The 11,244-nt window shown below is 44.6% G+C and overlaps 1 protein-coding gene across 2 annotated transcripts in view; it reads right to left on the bottom strand.

The window, feature by feature from the left end:
• Positions 1-10,990, bottom strand: part of LOC8024394 (sulfotransferase family cytosolic 1B member 1) — a 122,105-nt gene extending 111,115 nt beyond the window's left edge. Inside the window, exon 1 of one of the 2 annotated variants that reach the window (XM_029976200.4) lies at positions 10,835-10,990. The gene's annotated coding sequence lies outside the window, so the exon portion shown is untranslated. The remainder of the gene's footprint in view (positions 1-10,834) is intronic. The other variant, XM_040501273.2, reaches the window with a different exon arrangement.
• Positions 10,991-11,244: the final 254 nt, after the last annotated feature.

Raw genomic sequence — 11,244 nt, forward strand, 5'->3', positions numbered from 1 at the left:
AGTAAATATTACGCAATTAGTTTGGTAACTAGTAAGTTTTTAGCAATTTCGGAAGACGGCCGTGGTAAATATATTTGTTCGCGACAATGATATTTTTTTCAACCACCCAAGGCCAATGGATTTTTAAAATTATTCGCAGAAACACTCGGTATAAGTGGCTATGACTTAAGTTAAAAGAAAAAAAAAAAAACTAGCAGTGAACGAGGAAGATTTTGAACTGGGCGAAAATAATCAATTAGTAAATACGAGGTAAGTAGTCTGATAATAATTTGTATGCATTTTTGCATTTTCTGACGTCCGCGGTGGCTGGTAGATTGTTCCCGTAACTAGTTTCTTTTTTTCTTAACCACCCAAGTCTTAGGAATTTTTTTAATTATTCGCAAAAGCACTCGGTATGGAAGGAAATAATTTAAGCTAAATAAAATTATCGCTGAAGGAGGAAGACACCGCGTTTGTCCCATAAGTCAATTTTACACCCAAATTCTGTAAGTTTCTTTCTTTCTTTTTTACTTTGGGTTGAGTGTGATGAGCTGGAAGTTTAGAAGTAAGGGGAATAAGCTTTTGGCGCTCGTTGTGACGCAGTTTTTTCCGCTAGGTTACTGACCTCTAACCCGGATTTGGCATTACTCAGGGCTTTTGCCTTCGGACAGGGGGAATGCCCGTTTGCCCTTCAAGAGTTCGTTTTAAGACCCTATTTGGGGGGATTTTCTCATTCGGAATCGCGTTTAGAGAGCTGTAACTCTACACTCAACAAGTGCCGAGAAGCTTAAGGACCGTTCCAGAACGTCAGCGAAAGGTAGGCTGTAAAATTGGTCGGCGGGGTTCGAACCCCGTGCCTCCTCCCGAGAGCCGAGAGTGCTGCTAACTCGCCACGCCGCGTGGCAATATGCACGACACATTTTCATTGAGAAGATGCTGATGGTTAACTTTCAACATTAAACACGGGTTAAAACCCCAAGCCCCGGTGACCGTTATATAGGCTTTGCTTATTGATAAGTACTGCTTCAGACTTTTTTGTTTTATCTGTGTTGATTCGGTGTGTAACGATCGTCGGAACGTCATTTGCAAGATATGAAAATGGTTTTCGGCTTTGCCTTCAGTTATTCGGATCACTATCGTCTTATCTTAAATCTAATTAATCTTAAAATAAAAGGTACTAAACAATAGCTTGGCTCATTGGCTAACTGTTACCGATGAGTGTAATTCAGTATGGAAGGCCGTTGGCTTTCGGACAACACTTACATAAAAACTCGGTCTTTTTTTTTTTTTTTTTGGGGGGGGGGGGGGGGGGGGGGGGTCTTGCTATAAGCGCAATGCATATATCTTTAAAGGGAAGATGGGGCACTTCTACATTTGAGAAAAAACGCTTGAATTGCGTTCATTTGGCCTTTAGATTAACAGATATCAAAATTGTATTTCAATATGCGACGCGCCGGAGAGCCATACGAGCAATTTCGAAATAGGACTGAAGCCCCGCCTCCCTAGCCTTGGGCAGCCAAAAGAGCCGTCGATGACGTCACGGACAGCGACTGTCTTTCGCGTTTTTCTCGCGTTTAACAATACTTACGGAGCAAATGGTTTGGGTATTCGGGTTCACGGGGTAAAAATACACTAGAATTCACTTCTAACTCATTTTTTCCAAGAAGCTCCGTAGCTTCCCTTTAAAGGCCGACATACAACCTCGGTTTTCTCTAAGGAAGATAATTATTTTTAGCGCTACCCTCTCCTAAGCTCCGAGGGGAGCCAAGATGGGGCAAGGTAAAAAGTGGAGAGGATATATTATATATAGGAAAGGAGGACGCGGGCAGAGGTGCAAACCGCGAAGGGCACATCGGCCTTTAACTGCCTTTTGGCTGTGTATAACTTGATCGAGCGATTTTCAAATTCCGCCGAAAAAATAAGGGCTCTTATGAGTGCAAGGAGATTATTGGAGAGTTTTTGAGTAAATGAAAAGAAATTAATTTCCCCATTGAATTATGGGGGCGGGGGGGGGGGGGGGGGGGGCGCTCCTGGTCGCCGACAGATGGCGCAAATATTTTGGACGCGCGGTCTTTCGATATTCCTGGGGGGGGGGGGGGGGGGAATTTTCGCAATTAATTTGTAGTAAATTTAATTCATTATGCTCAGAGTAAATCGAATAAGTGGAATATCCTATTTGTCTTTGAACGTGGCGTTTTTTTAGGCCTTCTAGTTAACGAGCCACGGTTAGTACACTACAGTTACAACACTGCATGACATCAGTGCAGTTACAATATATTAATAACGAGTGTTATATTTCTGCCAAGTTTCCAACGGAAAATCTTTTGTTTTTTGTTTCGGATCAAAAAAACCTTGTTTTGTGGGGCACTGAACCGGGAACCAATATTTTAAAAACCGGAGCCACACACGCACAGAGGCACGCGCACGCGCAAACACACACACACACGCACACACATACACACGCACACGCACACGCACAGAGAGAGAGAAAGCCGATTTTAATTTTATTACGTCTACCGTAACCCTAACCGAAGCCCGATACGCTGGATTTCGGGTAAGAAGTGTCAAAAAGTTTCCAGGGGAAGTATTTGAAGTAAAACTTTGACAACTCTACTTCTCTGACTGGTGCCTGATTCGGATGGATTAATTGTACCCGAAAGTTTGCACTGGAGACGTCGCTCGTGCGGCCAAAACAACATGGCGAAAGCTGCGAGCTGCTCAACGCCCCAGGTGCCTCATCGGAAGAAAGATCCCACCATGTGAATCAGGCTTTATGACAGCAAATACAGCGACAAAAGACAAGGACAAGAAAGGGACACAGATACCGAGACGTAATAGTGTTTGGGGGTGGGCTAGTCGGTGCACTATAGTAGGAAAAGAAAACAACGAAAAGAAAAAGAGAAAAAGACAAGGACAGGTAGACGAGAGGCACGAACACAGCGCTGACTCACGACTTCTAAACTTCTTCAAAACGTAGAAGCATTGAAGTGGAACAAATAGAAAGAGGTCATAGATGGCTGCCGCCATCTATGAGCGACGGCGGCAACCAGATACGTGACTTGCCGTCGTCGCTCATAGATGGCGGCGGGTGTCCAGTTCGGTGTCTTCATTTCTTTGCGGGGGACACGATCCTGGGGAAACTAGACCTTAACAGCTCCGCTGTAAAAACCGAGTTTTGCAGAATATCTACACATTTAAAAAGTGAAGTAACTAAAACTCAACTTTCCCCCATAGGATCTCAGTCTACGAATGAATTCAAACTCTTCATTGCAGATCGTAACTGAGTATGCACTAACGCAAACATCGGGATGTACACACCTGTCCTTGCGTCTTTTTTTGTGGCTGCTTTCTCCTGCTACCGCAGAGCCGTGTTTATGCCCCTTTCTGGTCTTTTGTGCTGAATTTGCTGTCATGGATTAGCTGAAGTCAAGATTACCGACTAACCCAATTGTCAACCCTCATTTCACACACTTGAGACTGCTTACGACCAAGTATCTTACAACCTCTTGGGATATATTACGACAAGAAAACACGCTGGCGCCATCTATCGGGTAATTGTAGAACGATTGGCATTTCCGTATAATTTTTTTTCTAGTATCATTCTTTTTTTTTTTTTTGCTCGAAAAACTTTTGACAGTGTTACAAACTACTATTTCTCGTAGATAGTACGCACATTTTAACTCGGAAATACCGCAAAACCAATTCGCTCGTAAAATAAAATTACATCCCTTAAAAAAAAAAAAAAAAAAAAAAACATTTAGGCAATTCGTAGAATTCCTATCCACGTGTTCACGACCCTATTGACTTCCTACCCATTCATGTCGTAAGAACCATCATTTTCGTTGTATTTTGTAGACTTTCTTAAAATGTCTATCGGCACGTCTCAATAGACTTTTTGTCACCATAATTCTATACAATTTCTATAGACTAGACTGGATCGAATAATTAGACGCAGTGCGAAGAGGTGACATTACAACCAGTCAGAACCTCCTTGCCGAGGCCGCTCTTTTGGCTGTATCAAATAATTATCGCTTTTGCAATGTTTATAGTTGGAAAGCACATTTCGTATAGATTATTTGTGAAGACATATTTGCATTGCAATTTTTTTTTTTTTTTATCTTCTGGGGTGCTCCTCGTTCAGATGATACCTTTTCAAGTGTAGGGTAATATTGCCGTTGAGCAGTGAACACTACTGAATTACTAGTGTTATGAGTGCTCCGTGGCGTGTGCATTTCTCATGTCTGCGTACGTACACAAGACAAGTGGCGTGTGGGTCATATTGTAAAAAAAAACCAAAATTAATGTTAAAAATTGTGTTTCGCAAGAAAGCTTTTTCATTGTTTATAGAAAGTCGACAGAAACGTGTTAGCATCTCTCTCTGCTTTCTATGCAATTTCTAGCCAATCTCTATACTCTAAGTTCTACAGAAAGTTCACAAAGAGAATGAATAAAAAAAGTGGATAAGTCTTCTTTAGAATGTAAGTAGCCCCTTTACACTATTTTGTACAAACATTCCGTAGAAAGTGGATACATATTTGTGGAAGATGAGGGGGGGGGGGGGGGGCGGCCGCCACATAGACGGCGCTAGCGTACCAGTGCGTTCTTTTCTTGTCGTAAGAGACCACAAGGGCTCGGAACAAAGCAGAGCAAGTGTGTGAACGGGCCTTTACTCCTCGTCGCTTTCACGCTTTCCGTGTAATCCGCCACTCCACATCAAAAAGAAAAAAAAGAAAAACGATGGGCACCATAAAAGCATATAATCGGAATCGTGAACCTTGTCCGACTTCCTGTAGTTTTACTGCTTGCCCCACATAAGGGCCGCCCGCAATTCCGGTGCACCGCGATATCCGGGCTCCGTGATTTCTTGGCGTTGTGCGCATTCTTATCTGCAGCAGGTGTCGCGGCGGATTCGTACCTGAACATTATCTCTAGAAAGTCACGTGCAGATCTGCAAGCTCTAAGTAACAGAGCGCTTCGCCGCGTCATCTAATGCGCTATAAAACAATGTTTTTTGTTGTTGTTTTTGTTCGCGGGAATTGAGCGTGCAGCTCTATATAGGGTCAGATAACGTGTAAATATAGACCAAAACACCGCCTACAAAGAAGTCGGCGTTAGCCCACCACCGGGAGTGGGCACCAAGCGCGCAGGAACCAGATTCCCGTGAAGCGTGCGCGCATGCGCAGTGCCCACAGCAGCGCCCCCGCAGTACCGCGACGTCAGAGAGTTGCGTTGGGCCGTGTATATAGCCATACTAGAGCTGCTATAAATAAGCGATATACGTATCGGCACCCAATTCCCCTGTTTTTTTCGTGGGCGCCGCCATTTTGGGTGGTTTGTATGCCCCAGTGCGGGCAAAATAATAATTTCAAAGTCCATCGAGCAACAATGGCGGAGACTTAGGCTAGGTGGCGCAAGCTACCGCCCGTTACAACATCCATCCATCCTTGGACACGTAGCGTGTGATTGGTTCCGAGTCCTTGACGAACGTTGACGTCACACTCGTTTTTGATACGAGCTGAGCCGAGGTCACGCCGAACTCTGACGCAACCTTCGTGTCCAGTACACGCTCGTGCAATGGCGGACAAGCGATAACGCAAACTTAAAAAAAAAAAAAAAAAAGGGTCTATTGGCAACCGTTAAGATTCGAAACTACGGAAGCTGCATCGCATCTGCAAATGTAAACACCTTCGGGGTAGGTTGACGCTTTTGGGGCGCACACGATTGTCGTACTCGAAAGCGTAACTTAAACTACGCTCCATTTTTTTTTTTTTTTAATCTTCAAATAGATAAGACACGCCATTTTTAGACGGTCCGTTTGGGAAGCGTGCACGCACTTCACACAGCATACCGAACGGCTTATCTGTACTTAGGGGTGTCGCGAACCGGTCGCGGTTCGAGTTCGACCAGGTTCGACTTTTTCGAACTTTTAGTGAAAAGTTCGACGAACCTTGTATTGAGGTTCGACTCGTGTGCGCATGCGCGACAGGCTGGCCACTTGGCTTCGGATAGGATGGTAATGGCTAAGAGATGAATTAAGTGCAGCGCTGATTGGCTATTTCAGTCAATACAGTACTAAAAATTAAGTTATTAACTTCTTCAGTGATTAGAATTAGTTTCTTTTAATTGCAGCTGTTCACAAAATAAAATAACCTCTTGCATAAAAAAAAAAATTCTCCAAACCTAGACATGCTTATATTAAGGTCTGGCCACACTGTCCATAAAGTCGAACCGGTCGAATCTGGTGAAACGTTCGAAGGTTCGTCGAACCGGTTCGACTCAGTCGAACTCCGGAAGTTCGACCAAAAAATCTGGTTCGACAAAAGTTCGCGACACCCCTATCTGTACTGTTGGAGCGCCAAAGCTTGTCGAGACAGGTATACGCCATCTTGAGTGCGACGGTCTCGACACCAGAGAGATTAAAATTCCCGTTTTTTTTTTTTAGGCACAAGCAGGTAAAAGTGAGTGCAAAACTACCAAAATAGAAGGAGTGCCTATACCTCGATCACCTTGCGGTACAAGTGCCTACCGTCGACTGTTTACCTGACAGTTGGTGTTTCATTTCGTCGGCGTTTAATGTTCCGCAAGGTCGGACTACAATATGCTATAACAAAATAATGTATTAAATAACGCTAAACCGCACACATATTATACCTTCAAACTGCAGGATAGCTTGAGTAAAAGCTGGAGATATATATGACATAATAATAAAATACATACCGGGATAATCACATTAAATGTACGGCGTGATTCATGAAAAAATGGCCTAACTAAAAGCAAAAAACAAAACAAAAAAGCATAACCAACTAATAAATAGAACAAGATAACATTAAAATTATATCATCAAGCTGCGGGATATAATACGTGTAACTGAAATCAATATTTCCTATCTAAAATATAGTTCCAAGGGTATAAAAAAATATTCCGTGACAATAAAAGTTTTTGGAGGCACATGTAAAAAAAGTATGAAAGGTGACACTAATAATCCCTGGAGAAGGGGAACAAGAGGGACAAAGGACAAACACAAATCTCCAAACACAGCTAGGTGAGCGACCGAAAAAATCCGCCTGGTCAGAGTATCGAAGCAGGAAACCATTTTCAGTGGTGCGCTCTACCGTTGCATCGCACGTATTGTCACAACGTCGCCCTTTGTTCAGCGATATCACATATTCTCCCTACACATATCTAAGAAATCATATTGAATATTTGTTTTATTGCTGAAGAATTTAATAAACATTCAGGTTTAAACTACAACAATTAAGAGTAAGACTACCGCAGTAATCAGCGATTTAAGAAAAAAGCCGACGGTCGAACTCGGTTTGACCATTTTAGTCATGTCCGCTCACTTGGCTAATTAATAAAAATATATATCATACTGTGTTATTACATTCTTGTCGCGGATAAATGTTTACGGGATTTATCTTGCCCCTAGTGTTGTCAGGTTTCAGTTGTAAATACTATTCTGAATCGAAACATTATGAGACCATTCTTCAGTGAACCTGTTTGTGGACTGGGCAAAAATCAAATTGTTTTACTATCGTACGCGTGAAAAGCTATTAAGTGCGTATGTAAAGGTGCGAAAAAGTTGCTCCAGCGATTTACACATGTGGCTACACCACAGCACCCTTATTTTGAGTACTACGGTTTTTGCGGTTGTAAAGTGCAGGGTTTACAGGAACTCTTAATTTGTTTAAGGGAGCTGTGCAGCAGTTTCAGTGCTTTGTTTAGATAAATTGGCAGTTGGTGTTTCGACCTTTCTGAAGTAAGGAACAAAAAACCGCTTTTGCCTGCATGTCCTCGTTTTTATTTTAAAAATGGACAAAGATTCAGGTTTTCGGCTACTCTCAGCTCCTTCCCCATCTTCCGAGTCACGTGCGCTGTGACGTCAATGGGGGTTCCGGTGAAGCTCTCTCTTTAGAGCCATCGGTGAGCAGCGAGAACTCATCCACTCGCGACCGACCGCGTGACCCCGTGCTGGCGCAGCGCGAACAATAAGCTGAAAGGAGGAAAGTCTCATCTGGGTCCGGCCATACCCCTCTGACGGCTGCCCATACCTCTTCTGACGGCTGTTCGCGGTAGCATATAGAGCTGACGGTTTTGTGGACCTAGGATAGATGGCGCCACTGAAACACCATATAAGAAAAGTTTTGTCGATGATACCAGGTTTTTGACGCATTTATATTTATGTTGGAACCACAAGATTTATAAAAAAATTACCCTTTATCGAGCAGGTATTCGCACTACTTGCTATCTTTCTGCAAGACCCCCATTGACGTCATGCCGCGTGTTTCTCATGGCCGCCACTCGCGGCTGCAGGTCGGGGAATATTCTAAGTTTTGCTTCGCGATTAAGCGGCGGAATCGCAACATTTCAAAGGAAGGAGGTGTGTTTTCTGTCCTTTGTGACAAGATGAACACTGTCAAACGTAGAAGATGCCAATTCATTCAACGTTAAAATCGTTGCACAGTTCCTTTAAGGGTGTAAAACAAAAAATGTGCAGAAAGAGTGCTGCGGTGCTGTGCCGAGAACCGTTGATATGCTCGCGTCAGATAGCTGCAGTACCTGTTTCCACCTCAAGAACTGTAGTAAAACAAGTCCTGTAGTAAACAGTTACAACTGGACTGGCTTGGCTGCTCGACCGAACACGTACGCTAACAAGCGTAGTGTCTCCCTTTCACTGTGGTGCCTGGAACGCGTCTCCGACTGGTGTGTTTACCGCGTCCAAAAAACTGGTCCCTCAATTTCCACCTGATGACGTCATAGAAGTGTCACGCTGTCGCCGGCCGCGATCCTGGTGGTGTTCCATCAGCGGTGATGTATGTTGCAGACGCCTGTCCCGCTGCATGTCGCTCTCCAGTGTGACACTCCACGCAAGCTTTGGCAGCCAGGAGTTGTCAAGCTGTGAAAACAGCGACACTCAGCGTTCGCTCGTGCTTTTCGCCAGAATTTCTACGACCAACTGCCAGGATCGCGACATCCAAACAGCGTGACACGTCCGCTTCTGTGACGTCATTTGTTGCCCCTTCGGGACAACTTTTGCTGTATGGGCAACATAAAACATTAAACACACCAGTCAGAGACGCGCACCAGGCATCATATAGTTTCACGTCATCCGGTACGTCTATAGTCTGGAAGTCTAACACCGTCTGCTAGTTGTGCGAGCAGACGAGCGACAGCCTCCGGCATCGTCTGCTATTTCACCACCGTCTATCGTCGTCTGCAATGCCGTGAGACGCGGACACGAAAGCTGCGCGTCGGCGTCCGTTTTCGCTTACGTCCGTCTGCTATTCCTTCCCTGTCTAAAAACCTCTGCGACGCTTGCGAGCCATGACTATGAAAGCCGCGTTCTTGCGTTCCATCATGCGCGAGTCACCGTCAAAAACAAGCGTCTGTCAGCGTATATTGATGTGCGCAATAAGCGACCGGGAGAACTAAAAAAATCAATAAAATAAATTTGCAGTCTTTCTAGCTTTACTGCTCTTGTTATTTTTTCGCATGGCATCTGCGAGCAAGGTGGGCGCTCGTCGTGACGCACAACTTAAACGCGACCTAAAAATATTCGCTTGGGTAGGCCAGGTGCACACTGCATAACTTAAATGCTTGCCTTTCGAAACGCAATGACGGGAACATACATAGGCAAACTTGACGCGAGCCAAACGCCCGATTGCCTCCAGCCAAATGGTTCGCAAATTCTTATCTGTGTATGTATCTTCTCGGTATTGGAGCCATGGTCGCAATCACGACGGTCGCACAATGCAAAGAGCAGCGGGGCTGCTTTTACGGGAACCAACATCTTTATTCAGCGTTGACACGCGCGAAGAAAGAAATTATGGCAGATCGATAAATGTTGTTATTGTGCTTTATGGCGCAACATCTATTACGGAAGCCATCTTCTCTTTGACGGAAGAATAGTCCGCCAACAAAATTATCCTCCAAAAATGTTTAAAAAAAAAAATGAAAACCCCGCGTGCAATTGTAGTAAAGATGTCTCTTGTACCGTTGATTAAATTCCGTTCTGACAGATATCGGCAACGCCAGTCTCACTTTGTTTTTCTTTTTATCTTCAGTCGCACTCTGCCAGCGATTCTACTTCCGGAAAGAGGCTAGATGCACTAAAATTTCCGCAAACACGCTCATATTTAAATTTACAGTGGAGTTTCACATAGAAGCGCACATGTTGTGTGAGCTTTTCCGGATAGTTCCAACGTATAGTCAGTGTTGTAGGCAGTACGGAAAAAAAAAGAGTAACGAAATGGACGTTACTCGTTACTGGCCGATAAAAGGAACGCGTTATAGACCCGTGCGTTATATCAAACCAAAAGGAACGGTTAGCAATATAAACTAACGCACGTTACTTTTTATTCGTGAATTAAAGCGTTTTACTGTTTCGACGTCAAACGTCAAGGGACACGTCCAAAATTTTGCAAAATTTTTAGTGTGTGGGATGAGTGCAATCCAAATAACTCGGCGCATAAAAATACCCAAAAATATTGAAGTGTATTTTTATTTTCTTGAGTCATGGGAAGGAGTTGCAACGAGTGACGTAACTACGTTAACCCTTACTCGAAATGCGCAAGGTAAGTTCATTATCAGTTACTATTTTGAAATGTAAGAGTACGCTACTACGTTTCCGAAAAAAAGCAACGCGTCAGTGCTAACTCCGTTACAATGACGGGTTACAGTCAAATACTGCGTCGGTGCGCTGCCAACGATCTCCAGGTTGTTGACAGTGCACTGACCCCCATTCTATTTGTCATCGGGCGCGCCTCAACGTTCGATACGATTGTGTTTGGTAGATATAGGTTTCGAGCGGGTGTTAGTAGGCCCACTGAAAAGCGAATTCGATGCTCGGACTCACCGCTTTGCCTGGACCGCCGGCAGCGGTAGCGGTTTTTTGGCGGCAGTGGTCTGGATGGGTTTTCGCAGGTGTCTGTGTGCGGAACGTCGGGCTGTTGTAGCACACGCGGGCGTAGCACTCAAAAAGCTCAGGCGGCCCCGGTGAGGGCGCCGGGGGAGAGATAAAACTCTGATAAGGGAGCGCCGTCTGTGACGTCATTGGCCGCCGGGGACCTCTGCATCTCACGTGTGTCTGGATTTGAGAGTGTTTCTAACTGCTCGATCGAGGGGGTCACGTGGTTTATGCTCCGCGTTTGCAATACGGGCTGCGAGGAAGTGACGAGAGCGTTTAATCGTCTGGAAGCGGCTGCGCCTCTCTATACCGCTTTCGTTCTAGCCACGGGACGACGCAACGAGTACGCACTTGCGACC

Source organism: Ixodes scapularis, unplaced genomic scaffold (assembly GCF_016920785.2).
Source record: "Ixodes scapularis isolate PalLabHiFi unplaced genomic scaffold, ASM1692078v2 PGA_scaffold10__122_contigs__length_95168666, whole genome shotgun sequence".
NCBI classification, from domain to species: domain Eukaryota; kingdom Metazoa; phylum Arthropoda; class Arachnida; order Ixodida; family Ixodidae; genus Ixodes; species Ixodes scapularis.